Here is a 15,161-nt window from a genome sequence, read left to right on the forward strand (position 1 = left end):
TTAATATTCAAAATTCTAGTTACATTGAGTATCAATGCGGTGTGGGTACAAGTTTCTGGATGGTCTTCTGATTCTCCAAGGATGCCTTGAACACTTCACCATTAAAGGGCTTCCGGGTTTCAAGTGGCTTGATCTTCAAAGAAAAACTTATATGTTTGTTCTTCGTTGAACGGCCTCCGGGTTCAAATGTCTTGATCTTCGATGTAGGTTTGAATCAACAGGCATGATCTTCATGTAGGAGAGGCTTTTACTTTCAGGATCACATTTTCATTGTGATCTCTGAATAATATGTTTACATAATTATTTCTAGGATGAATACATAGAAATAAGAGCTCCTATTTATAGCTGTAGGATAGAAGAGTTTTGATAGGTTTGAACTCTTTTGATATTATCTAATTAACGAATTAGATAATATCAATATTATCCAAAATATTTCAAATATACTAACATTAAAAACTAATCATATTTGTCAAAATTTCAATGTCAACAAATGCCCCCTCGAGACTTGCTTGTACGCCACTTGAGAGCATATACCACTCGAAAGTATGTAGTGCAAGGAATTCTCAACACTACTACTTTAAGATATAAGGCCGTTTCAACTCGTGCCAAGGAGTATCTTGAAGGATATGATATGAAGCCGTTTCAACTCGTGCCACGGAGCCTTGAAGGATAGATGCCGTTTTAACTAGTGCCAAAGAGTATCATTTAGTCGCCTCCTCCATTTCAAATTTCATATGGGGATTGCCCCTATATCGGTTGAATGGTATGATCATATGAAGAGATGAGAGGCAGAGTTGTCCCATTGGGCGTGCCAATTTGTGAACAAAGAAAATTGAATAATATATATATTAATATTCAAAATTCTAGTTACATTGAGTATCAATGCGGTGTGGGTACAAGTCTCTGGATGGTCCTCTGATTCTCCAATTGAATGCCTTGAACACTCCACCATTGAAGGGCCTCTGGGTTTCAAGTGGCTTGATCTTCAAAGAAGAACTTATATGTTTGTTCTTCGTTGAACGGCCTCCGGGTTCAAATGGCTTGATCTTCAATGGAGGTTTGGATCAACAGACATGATCTTCATGTAGGAGGGGCTTTTACTTTCAGGATCATATTTTCATTGTGATCTCTGAATAATATGTTTACATGATTATTTCTAGGATGAATACATAGAAGAGTTTTTACCCATTTTGGTCCCTTGACTATGGCTCATTCTCAATTTTGCATTCCGACTATTAATTGCACCTAATGTGGTCCCTTGACTTTTGAAAATTACCCCAATTTGGTCCTCCGTTACTTTTTCCATCAACCAACCGTTAAATTTAAGGGTATTTTGGTCCATTCATCTGCTCCACGCCTAATATACTTGTGTGTCCTCTCTTTGTTAACACGGCCTCCGATTACACCGCCACTCTTTGTTGCCACGTCATCCCCCAACGCAGGATCGAGAAGTGTAACAATGAAAACGTCAGATGGAGTCGCGAAGGGGCTCTATTTTCTCCACCACGACATGAAATCCAACAATGTCCTCTTAGACCAAGAACTCGACCCTCGGGTCTCCGATTTCGGCATGGCCAGACTGATCAGCGCACTCGACACCCATCTCAGCGTCAGCACCCTCACCGGCATGCCGAGATAAGTCCCGCCGGAGTATTACCAGAGCTTCCACTGCACCGCCAATGGCGACGTTTTCTCCTTCGACGACGTCCTCCTCGAGCTCCGACTAGATCCTCTCTTCGGGTCGGGTCTGGCCCACAAATTATCTCGACAAAACACTAGCTCCGATGCAGGGGGGTAATTAGGGATCTTCAACGTGAGGCTGAATCTGAAGGGCAAGAATGGGGGTGGTAGCTTGGTGTTGCAGCTCAGCTCCCAGGTTCTTATTGTAAACACCTTGGTTTTCGCAGATTTGATCGCGGGTCCGTCCTTGGGCTGTGACAATGTTCAGAAGTTCAAATCTGATCCTCACAGCTGCAGTAGCTATGTTGATGATTGCATGCACTTTGCCGGAGAGAGAGGGACTTGGTGGTGGTGATTGCTGCAGTAGCTATTTCCCAAAACATCCGCCTGGGTCAACCACCGTCATCCCCGCTCGCTGCCTCGCCGGAAAGAAGCCAGAGGGCCGCTGCTGTTCGCGTTGGTTTCTCCGTCTGATTGGTCGGACTCGGCGGCAGCGGTGGTTTCCGGCCGAAATTTGGTTTTTCCGTTGCCTCGCGTTGGTTTCTCCGTCTGATTTCCTTCACTGTCTTTGGCCTCTGGTTCACGGCGGCAAGAGTGTTCAACACGACAGCAAGAGTATTCACAACGGAAAGTTGGAGAGATGTTTGTTTTTAGGTGGGATTGGTGGGTTGAATGCGAGAGCATCTGAGACGGGTATTGCGATGAAGAAGATGATCGGACTAAAGAAACGGCGATGAAGACCACAATTTTATTGTGAATTGACTGAAATACCCTCCACTTAACGCTCAGTTGACGAAAAAGCTAACGGGGGACCAAATTGGGGTAATTTTTAACGGGGGATCAAGGGACCACATTGGGTGCAATTAAAAGTCGGAATGCAAAATTGAGAATGAGTCATAGTCAAGGGACCAAAATGGGTAAAAACTCTACATAGAAATAAGAGCACCTATTTATAGCTGTAGGATAGAAGTTTTTTGGGGTAAGGATAGAAGAGTTTTGATAGGTTCAAACTCTTCTGATATTATCTAATTAACAAATTAGATAATATCAATATTATCCAAAATATTTCAGATATACTAACATTAAAAACTAATCATATTTATCAAAATTTCAATGTTAACAATCACCCTCTTTCTCTGTCTCAACCCAATCTGAGGCACCAGTACCTCATCTTCCTTCACAAATCCATCCTGAACCAAGCGCCCAACTCATCATTTGTCTTCCTCACCCACTTTATCCATTAATCATGAGCCAAACTTAGCATCCCCAGCTCATCAGTCTTCCTCGTCATCCTCTGTTCCCTCAACATTCATCGATCCACCACACAATCATGAACTGCATGTGTCTCAACCAACACTCAGATCACTCCCCAATCGAAATCGTAGCCCGAATAAAAAATACTTTTATCCTAGTTTTGTCAATGTTACTATTACCCACCCACTAATAACAACACTAGAACCAGATACTACCACTCAAGCGAAGGCTAATCCTACGTGGTGTAAAGTTATAGATGAGGAGTATCATGCTCTTTTAAAGAATAAAACATTGGAGCTAGTGCCCAAAACAAATCAAAAACCTATTGGATGCAAATGGGTGTTTCGTGTGAAGAGAAAACTAGATGGTACAATGGACCATTTTAAAGCCCGGCTTGTGGCAAAAGGGTATTTGCAGGAATCTGGAAAAGATTTTTTTGATAATTTTAGTCCAGTGACGAAACCTGCCACTATTCCCGTGGTTCTTTCTCTGGCTTTGTGTTTTAATTGGCCTTTACGACAATTGGATGTTAATAACACTTTCCTACATAGAACTTTGCATGAGGAGGTTTACATGACACAACATCCTAGTTATGTCAACCCACAACACCCTTCATATGTGTGTCGTTTAAAAAAGGTGTTATATGGTCTAAAACAGGCTCCGCGAGCGTGGTATTTGGAGTTATCAGGTTTTTGGATTGAATTTAGTTTTCGAAAATCTAAGGTTGATTACTCTCTATCTATTTATCAGTCTACTAGTGTTTTGGCATACTTCATGGTTTATGTAGATGATGTGGTCTTAATAGGGAATAATTCACAGTTTCTAGATTTTTTGTTCACCGGCTAAATCAACGATTCTCTATCAAAGATCTTGGCCCGTTACATCATTTTCTAGGCGTGGAGGTACTGCCTACCGCAACTTGGCTCTTCCTGTCTCAAGCTCAGTACATCATTGATATTCTGAAGCAATATCACATGGATGAGGCTAAGGTTATGCACACACCGGCGTCGACTCCGGCTCACCAGTCGTCAGGTGTGGATTCGTCTTCAATAGATGCTATAGCTTATCAACGTGTTCTTGGCTCATTGCAATAATATTTTACACGTCCTGATATTAGTTTCATTGTGAATCGGTTGAGTCAGTCCATGCATTCTCCAACATTGCACCATTGGCAAGCTATCAAGCGTGTGTTACGTTATCCCAAAGGTACCTTGTGTCATGGCTTATTCTTGCGGAGCGGCTCAGCTCTCTCTTTGACCGCGTTTTTTGACTCGGATTGGGGTGGTATTCATGACAGTGATCGCTCAACTACTGGTTATGTTGTGTACCTGGGTTCAAATGTTGTGTCTAGAAAATCGGTTCGTCAAAAGGCGGTTACTCGATCGTCTATAGAAGCAGAATACATTGCCTTAGCTAATACTGTTGGAGAGGTTGTTTGGTTGCAGAACTTGTTGCTTGACTTGGGAATACATTTGCCCTAATCGTCGCTGATATTTTGTGACAATACGAGTGCAACATATGTCTGCAAGAATCTTGTTTACCACTCTCGAATGAAGCACTCAGCCCTTGATTATTTTTTTTATCCGTGATTGTGTTTCTAATGGCTCTTTGCGGGTCCAACATATTCGCACTGGTGAACAAATTGCATATGTCTTAACAAAAACTTTGGGTCACGCTTCCTTTGATAAATTTAGATGCAAGCTGGGTGTCTCTGATGGATCCTGCATCTTGCGGGGTCGTATTAAGGAATAACATTAGTTAGCTTTATTCCTTCTGTTCTTGTGTATCTTGTTTCGGTCTATGATCGTTTTTCCTTTACCTAAGATCATGGGTTGCCACTACCATGCTTTGTAAGCACTGTATAAATAAATGAATTTTGCTTCAATAATACGATCATCTATTTTCATTCCTATTCTCAAATCTCAATACTCTTCTGTTGAAACATGAAAGGGAAAAAAAAATCCCTTATAATCAATGAGATGATGATAATTGCTAAGATCAAGCATTTACCACTGTGTCAGAAGTTATAGCTCACATCGAAGATGAAATTTTATTTCTTTATATACCACCACCACATTTTCGAGAGGCAAAGTGTTGGACTTGACCCTTTACTGATCTCAACCCAACAATTTTCCTCACCCCTAACTGTTAGACTTGGTCCTTTATCGGCCTCCACACCAACAATAATGAAGACGACCAGTGAAAATTGACTTGCAAGCCATCATCCTAAACACAATATATGATTATGATTAACGTGAGCAGATTTCTTCTGCTCACGAACATTTGGGCATGTTTACTAAACCACTAAGTTATCATATATAATTTACATTTTCTCAAATACTCTATTGGATTGGGGTGTGTAAGACCTTGGGGTTGGAAATTTAACCTTTTGGGGAAGAAACATAATGGGGGTGTTTGGTAAATAGCTGTTAGCTGATTGGGTTAGTGGGTTTGACTAGTTGATAACATTAGCTGATTGTAGGAAAAATGTTTGGTAAATTAACTATTAGCTGATAGCTAATAGCTGATTGCATACAAAATGATTTTTTCAAAAAACTAATCGAAAAAACTATTTTGAGCAGTTTTTTAAATTTTAGCATTTTAGAGTAATAAGTTGTTAAAAAAAATTAAGGGTTAATACCATTTGAGGTCCTCCGAGTATAGTGGTTTTTCCATGTTTAGTCCTAAACTTTCAAATTGACCATCTGTGGTCCTTCGACTTTCAAATTTAACCATTAGTGGTCCAAGTTAGCCATCCATGGTCCTTCAACTATTAAATTTTAACCAACCATGGTCTTTTCAAGAGGACCACCATTGGTTAGATTTCGAAACTTGAAGGACCATGAGTGGTTAACTTGGACCATAAATGGTTAAATTTGAAAGTCGAATGACCACAAATGGTCAATTTGAAAGTTTAGGACTAAATGTGGCATAACCATTATACTCGGAGGATCTTAGATGGTATTAACTCAAAAATTAATTAATCAAACACTAATATTGATTATTTAACCACGTCAAATAGCTAATAGCAGATAAATTAACTATATTACTAAATATGGTCAATATTGACGCCGGATTTTGTGTGTCCATATCATAATATCTTTTTTTTTGAATGTTACTGGCCCTATTACATTGTAGTATCTGTTACACAAAGAACCAATAACGCCTCCACTGAGGCTCGAACTCGTAACCTTCCAAATGGAAGTCCAACCCGGGTACCATTAGACCTCATAGGCAACAATTCGCAAGCCACGATCGGAGGACTGCATATGCTGTACCCCGGTGCTTGTGTTTGGCCTTAAATAATCATTGTCTAAAATTCGACTGTATGGTCGGGTCGGTCCTACCTGTACTGGCCTGAGGATTTTCCCACTTCATTTTCATGCTCCAATTAATAGCCAATCCATGATAGCTGTCAAACAAACAATAATACGATGATGTTGTTTTCCTTACGTTGACACAAATCATGGTCAAAGAAGCGTTGATAAACAAAACACGGCTTATTGATTTGTTTTTATTTACGTGGCTGTTGCAATTATTAGGACTCTATGTATATGAGTCTGTTTAGAATTTCTTATCCTTGTCACACTGTGACTCTCTACTTCTTATCATTATCACACTGACTCTCTATTCTATATATTCACATCATCTGATCTCATTGTAATCAAGTTCAGAAAATATAATACAATCAGTTCTCATCTGGTATCAGTTAGCTAGGGTTTTGTGATTCATAAAATTAAGAAGATGCAGCGCTGCGATGGCAACCTTAATTACCGTGGAGGTCAGCAACGTGGTTTCGATGATCCGTGTCAAATTTGTAAAGGTTTCGGCCACACAGGAGTCAATTGTTTTTGGCGCTATGATGATCCGTGTCAAATTTGTAAACGTTTTGGTCACACGGGAGCCAATTGTTTTTGGCGCTATGATGATCCGTGTCAAATTTGTAAACGTTTTGGTCACACGGGAGCCAATTGTTTTTGGCGCTATAATGATCCGTGTCAAATTTGCAAAAGTTTCGGTCACACGGGAGTCAACTGTTTTCGGCGATATTCAGGGGCTCCGGGTTCTAAGGTAATTTGGTGTTTCAGAATGGTTTAGTTGCTAAAACCTCGTCAAATTCTCATACTTGGGTTCCGGACACTGGAGCCACAAATCATGCAACTCCGAACATCGCTGCCCTTTCTACATCGGAGAAGTACACTGGTAATGACACTTTACGTGTCGGTGACGGTATGGGTTTATCTATTAGTCATGTTGGCCATGCCTCTTTTAATACCCCTTCTAGATCATTTACATTGTCTGATATACTTCACGTTCCGCGTTTGTCTAATTCTTTATTATCTGTTCAGAAGTTTGCATCCGATAATAAAGTCTTTTTTGAGTTTCACCCCTCCTTTTTTGTTGTAAAAGATATCAATACCAAGGAAATACTTCTTCGGGGCAATAGTTCGGGGGGACTATACACACTTTCATTACCTAGTTCGTCTCCGTCAGCGTTTATTTCCGCTCGTGCCTCGGCTTCCACTTGGCACAATCGTCTAGGTCATCCTCATAACCGTGTTCTTAGCCATATACTTCGTTCTTGTTTGGTTAGTGGGTCTCGTGATAATATTCGTTGTCATAATTCTTTATGCAATGCGTGTCAATTAGGCAAATCTGCCCGTTTTCCCCTCCCCCGTGTTGCTTCCTCTAGTTCTCAAGTCCTAGATCTTATTTATACAGACATTTGGGGTCCTGCGCCCACTTTATCTACTTCTGGCTTCCGTTATTTTGTGATCTTTGTGGATGACTATTCCCGTTATACATGGTTCTTTCCTATGAAATTAAAGTCTGATCTTTATGTCATCTTTGATAAATTTCGTACTCTTGTTGAACGGTCCTTTAATTGCAAAATAAAGGCCATTCAGTCTGATTTAGGTGCTGAGTACAAAAAGTTGCATTCTTTTTTTGTTCAATTAGGAATTCAACATAGACAATCCTGTGCCTATACACATGAACAGAATGGTCGTGTTGAACGAAAACATCGTCACATTGTTGAAACTGGTCTGGCTCTTCTAGCTCATGCCTCTGTTCCTTTGAAATTTTGGGATTTTTCCTTTGAGACTGCTGTCTACTTAATTAACAGAATGCCATCTTCTGTATTAAATAACTCCAGTCCTCATCTCCTGTTACATAAATCCCCTCCTTCCTATCTTTTTCTTCGTGTCTTTGGGTGTTTATGTTACCCTCATCTTCGACCATATAATCGTCATAAGATGTCATACAGGTCTTCTCCATGTGTCTTCCTAGGTTATCATGAGTCCTTTAGGGGGTACAGATGCATGGACTTACATACTAATAAGATTTACACATGCAGGCATGTCAGATTTGATGAAGAAGTTTTCCCCTTTGCTACTAAAACTTCTTTGCAGGATCTATCTACTCCGTTTTCTGGACCTTGGGTGGAATCTGTTCTCAGTCACAGCACACCTATTCCTGCCGTGTCCAATGATGAGCTGCCAGAACCGCCGCTACCTGCTTCATTCGAACCAGCCGTGGATCCTGGACAGGCTGCCTCGTCGGGTGATCCTGTGGAGCCTGTTGCTCGCCGGCGAGGCCGTCCACGTGGGCGGTCCATCAGGCCCAATGTCCGTACTCACTCTATGGCCACTCGCAGCAACGCAGATGCTCCTCTTTTTGCTCTAGCAGCTCAAGTGCATCCCACGGAACCCACATGTTACTCTCAAGCTGTCAAATATCCTGAGTGGCGTGAAGCCATGGACCAAGAATTCAATGCTCTCCTGCATAACCACACATGGTCTCTAGTTCCACCCACTGCAGGTATGAATATTATTGGCTGTAAATGGGTGTTTCATACGAAGAGAAAGGCTGATGGTGCTATTGAAAGGCATAAAGCCAGGCTAGTTGCGAAAGGTTTTAATCAGGTTCCAGGTCAGGACTTCTTCGACACTTTTAGTCCAGTGGTAAAGCCTACGACTGTAAGACTCCTTCTATCTCTAGCTTTATCATCTGGGTGGTCTATCAAACAGCTAGATGTTCATAATGCTTTTCTGAATGGTAATCTGGCTGAAACAGTTTATATGAAGCAACCCCCTGGTTATATTGATGCTAACTTCCCGAATCATGTTTGTTTGTTAAAAAGATCTCTGTATGGGTTAAAACAAGCTCCCAGAGCTTGGTTTAATCGACTACATACGTTCTTACTATCGGTTGGCTTTCAAGCATCCAAGACAGATGTCTCTCTGTTCTATTACTCTAAAGACTCTGCTTTGGTTTATCTATTGGTGTACGTGGATGATATTCTTGTAATGGGAAGTGATCAAGGTATTATGTCTCAGCTCTTGTCCAAACTGTCTGCTACATTCAAAATCAGAGATCTTGGTGAACCAAATTTTTTTCTGGGTATTGAAACAGTTAAGAGTGACAATGGGATTATTTTATCTCAACAACGGTATATGAATGATATTTTAAAACGGGCTGGAATGTCTGAATGCAAACCCCTTTCTACACCTATCTCTGTCTCGAAAACTCTCCCCTTCAATTCAGATCTATATGATGATCCCACACAGTACAGGAGTCTAGCTGGAGCACTGCAATATCTCACTGTCACACGACCTGACCTATCCTTTGCAGTTAATCAGTTATGCCAGCATATGCATGCCCCCACCATATCACACTGGGAGCAGCTCAAACGGGTACTCAGGTATGTTAAGGGAACAGTTGATCATGGTTTACGCATACGACGGTGCTCACCTAGAGACATTCATGCTTTCTCTGATTCTGATTGGGCTGGTTGTCCTGACGATCGAAAATCCACGAGTGGTTTTGCTGTTTTCTTGGGGAGTAATCTTATATCGTGGGTTTGCAAGAAACAGAGAACTGTTGCCAGGTCATCCACTGAGGCTGAATACAAAGCTCTTGCAGATGTTTGTGCTGAGGTTCTATGGATTATGTCATTATTGCGTGAGATACAGATTCCGGGTATTTCCATTCCAAAATTATGGTGTGATAATCTAGGAGCTACATATATGAGTGCCAATCCAATCTTTCATGCGCGCACCAAGCATGTGGAGATTGATTATCATTTTGTTCGTGATCGAGTAGCTTCGGGCGATATCCAAGTCAACTTCATCTCCACAAAGGATCAACTTGCTGATATCTTCACCAAAGCTCTGCCTGGACCTAGATTTTCTTCCTTAAGGGACAAGCTACAGGTTACTAGTATACACTGTGCTTGAGGGGGAGTATTAGGACTCTATGTATATGAGTCTGTTTAGAACTTCTTATCCTTGTCACACTGTGACTCTCTACTTCTTATCATTGTCACACTGTGACTCTCTATTCTATATATTCACATCATCTGATCTCATTGTAATCAAGTTCAGAAAATATAATACAATCAGTTCTCATCGCAATCATACATGCAATATAATTATTCTCTCTTTTTTTCTTTTCTTTTTCAAAAAGTTGAATCCTCACCCTCAGAGCTCGATAGACCGACTATTTAGAAGAATTAAATTACGGTAATTCAATGATTCAGTAAACATGGTTAAATGTCGGTGTGTACAAAATCTGCTCACTTTGAGCATAATTTCCACGCTATCGCTACCATGGTTCGAATATTGATCTCTTCTTTCAAATACTGTCTACTGAACCAGTGAGCTAAGTCTGTACGAATTATTTTTTCTTTTTCCTTAGAAGGATTGTGTACACCAATTAGGAAGGGGAAAGGAATTTGAAGTTTAAACTGGAAAACAAATAGATGAAGCCAAAACTTGCATCCACCACATTCATACCGCCGGCCAGTGCACTATCTTTGATTTTGTTGGCATGCAATATAATGCAAGTAAATCTTAGATGACAACGTAACGCAATTCAAAAAGATTTGTCTTACAAAGTCGGCTGTGTGTGTGGTTGTCCATTGTCACCGCCTCATATCAATTTATTCAAGTATTTTTGAATAGGGTAAGTGAGTCTCCGGTGAAATCGTTTCATAGATTATTTTTTGTAAAATTAATAGGTCAGGTTTAAATGTAAACGTAATACGTATAATATTTATTACGGAACGAATTATAGATATATTGATTGTTACGTTACTTATGAATGAAACATGATACTTTTTATAAAAAATGTAATTTTAAATTAAAACCTAATATTTCGATGGCTATGAATAGCTAATACCAATGAGAAACTTTGGAATGACTATTTCTACGACAAAGGGAATAGATAATTCCAAGGAATTCTATTCTTTATAGTAAAAATCAAATCAAAAAATAGAATAGACCTATTTTAAGAAATGACATTCTATTGATTCCAATGTATTTCAAGAATCAAACATTACACAAATTATAATGATATAGCTTTTTTTCCCTCAATTATAAGATATGTACATCCGCATTTTTCCCAAAGTTATTCTTGAAGTGCCTATTTTGTAGCTAAATCCTTTTGGTATTTGCCGTTAACATCCAAAACCATTAAACAAAAAATAAGAATTTCTGTTAGGAACATTCACTAAATATTTTAATGTCATTATTCATTTGACCCATTTTGCCCTCAAAAGAGAAGGCTAGTTCAGCCAAACTGACGAAAAACCAAATTGAATACAAAATCAATAATTGAAGATTTAATTGACAAAAATTGATAATCAATAATCAATTTGATACTATCGCCATAATCAAAAAATCAAAACGGTAATTAACTCAATAAACGCATACATGGTCCTTATTGGAGTTGCACTTGCCACTTGGCCAGGGATTCTTTTGTAAAGAAGTCCACAATTTACACTTCAAAGATATACATCCCTAGTTAAAAGCCTATAATTTTGGCATGCAATGGTCACTTTCATCCTTGTGATGATAACCACGACGGCAAGGTTCAATTGATCAATTATTGAACCTTATTATTTTAAAAAAAATAAAATTCTCTATACTTAATAAGTGATCTCAAGACTATTTGGTCTAATGGTACCTGAGTTAGACTTCTATTTGAAAGGTTGTGAGTTTGAGCCTCAGTGGAGGCGTTATGAACATATACTACATTGTTATAGAGAGCATAGAGAGCAAGTAGCATTTAAAAAGTGCGTTATGAACATATACTACATTGTTATAGAGAGCAAGTAGCATTTAAAAAGTAAGTTTGAATATTAAGAGCCGTTCATTGTGATTGAAAGTTTGAAACCCCCCTCCCCCTCCTCTAATCTATATAAAATTCTCTATTTTAACTTCCCGCCCAAAAGACTCATATACTATTAATGTTTACATAATATTTTTAAAATATGGTAATACAATTCCTATTCGTACTAAAATTGTACATTAAAATATTGTAATACAATTCCTAATACAATATATTCTTTCCTACTTTCCTATTCCTAATACAATTCTAGATTAAAATTACTAATCGTAATAATAATAATAATAATAATAATAATAATAATAATAATAATAATAATAATAATAAGAGTAAATAGCAGCGGAGGTCCTCTGACTTTGGTGGCATTGCCACTTTTAGTCCTCAACTTTTAAATCTACCACTCTTAGTCCTCTTACTTTTTGTTTCTAGCCATCTATGGTCCTTCCGTTAAACTTGACCATCTAATGCCGTTTTCTCAAGGATAATTCAGTCCTTTCATAATTAATTTATTAATTATTATGTTTGCCGAGTCATACCGAGATATCCCGACGTCGTTTTGGTACAACCTTCATATCAGCTTTTGTACGCCATTTTGATTCACGAGCTGGTTTTGTACACGTCCATAGCTGGGAAACCATTGTTTGATATTCTGATGAGGAAATTAAACATAATAATTAATAAATTAATTATGAAATGACTGAATTATCTTTTAGAAAACGGCATTAGATGATCAAGTTTAACGAAAGGACCATAGATGGCTAGAAACAAAAGTAAGAGGACTAAAAGTGGTTGATTTAAAAGTTGAGGACTAAAAGTGGCAGTGCCACCAAAGTCGGAGGACCTCCGCCGGTATTTACTCATAATAATAATATAATAATAATAATATAATAATAATAATAATAATAATAATAATAATAATAATAATAATAATAATAATAATAATAATAATAATATAATAATAATAATAATAATAATAATAATAATAATATAATAATAATAATAATAATAATAATAATCATCTATACTATAATTAAAAACAAAATCCTATAGTAAAGGTAAAGGTAAATTAAATAAGAATGAAAATAAAAAAGGAACATAAATATTTCACAATAATATTCTACATCATCAATTTAAAATGGAACCAAAAATAGGTAGAGATGGCAACGGGACGGGGCGGGAGCGGGGAGTGTACTCCCCGTCCCCGTCCCCACCCCCAACGGGGAATTGAAAATAGTCCCCATCCCCATCCCCGTCCCCACGGGAAATTAGGCGGGAACAGGGATTCCCCATCCCCGTAAACTCTTAGTTAAAATTTTAAATTTTAAAAATAAAACCTAAGTTTTAATATATATATATATATATATATATATATATATATATATATATATATAATGTAATGTAATGGCCACGGTAATGCCAAGGCAGTACGTAGTACAGTGGCATTTATGGCATTACTTGTTAGGATAGCAATTCATTTCTATAACTGATCAGTTTCTAGAGAACGAGCACATTTGCCTAATTTATAAAAATACTAAACAATGATAAATAAAATCTCCAAAGTTACAGCATCGCATGTGTACATTTACACATTAGTTATTAATTTGAGCAATTAGCTCAAATTCAAGTAACGATAACATCAAAATACATAAATGATCCAAATCATATCTTCAATTGCACTATATAATATTTGAGATTCTAGTTTAAATAATTATATATCGATCTAAATATTCTTAATATATTACAACAAATCCATTCCGTGCATCGCGTGTGTGAAAATACAAGTCTATACTATATCTACTATACTAATTGATATATATATTTAAAAAAACAATTGACTATGATTAAAAATGACACATAAATTAGGCCAATTGAAAAATGAAATGAATATTACTATTTGACTCAAAATTCTAAATGATCACCGATTAACTATTTCAAAAAGAAAACGGATTAATTATAGTATATGTATTATATGGGATATATATGGATCCGAGCTCATTGATTTCCCAAAGAAAATAATAATGCAATGGGCAATGGTCAATTGTATGTGGTTTTTTCCCGAGTCACCCATCCTGATGGTCTAAAGGGTGTTAGCTCTAGACGATGATGAACATGGTTTTGTTTCTACTACCAATGTCGTCTACAAAGAGGTTTTCAATAATGTGTAATTCCAACCAGTGATATTATATTTTCTTTTTATGCGAAAATGACAAACTTGATATATATCTACAAAGAAGAAGAAGAAGAAGAAGAAGAAGAATGTCGGTCCTATTGTTTCTTAAAATGAATGATTCATATTATACTATTGTTTCTTAAAATGAATTGTTCATATTATTTTTATTTTAGTATTTTTTATTGATTTTCCTTATTTACCCTCTATTATATTATTTTCTTCCCTTAAATAACCTAAATTCCGTTAGCATAAATAAACTTTAGTAACGGAATATTCCGTTGAGTATTTATTATTTTAACTTACACATTAATTTCTATAAGAAAAGTCTTAGTTTCGAACCACATCCCAATTAGAGTTGGCATAATTGTTAAACATATACTACGAATATGTTAAAATAGATTTAAAATATATATAATATAAAATTTAACATAAACTTTGTTCAAATAATTAGTCTGACTAAATACATAACATTCAAAGTTAAGCATCAAAGATTATAAATCAAGAACTTTAAAAATTATTTGATCAGAAAAAAACTTAATATTCTTTTAATTATTTAGATCAATAAAAAAACTTAATATTTCAATTATATTTTTGCATTAATATTTTTTGTATGTATTTTTTTTAAAAAAAAATCAATGATTGCATTATCATTGATGAAAAGTATATACGCCACTTTATTACTCTTATTAAACTAAATAAAGTAGTAGCTACAACAAAAAATAATACATATACATTTAATTAATTTAGAATTAGATGTCTATAATGCCTTTATTTAAAAAAAAAAATATTCATTATAAAAAATTTAAAAATAGATATAATTTCATTTTTTTTTAGATTCTAGTGGAAGGGGGTAACCCAAATAAGACCTATACATTCAGAGTGCGCCACACTGGGTAGATATAATTTCATTAGTTATATTATCTTTATT

The sequence above is a fragment of the Ipomoea nil genome, unplaced genomic scaffold (genome assembly GCF_001879475.1).
Source record: "Ipomoea nil cultivar Tokyo-kokei standard unplaced genomic scaffold, Asagao_1.1 scaffold2971, whole genome shotgun sequence".
Classification (NCBI taxonomy): domain Eukaryota; kingdom Viridiplantae; phylum Streptophyta; class Magnoliopsida; order Solanales; family Convolvulaceae; genus Ipomoea; species Ipomoea nil.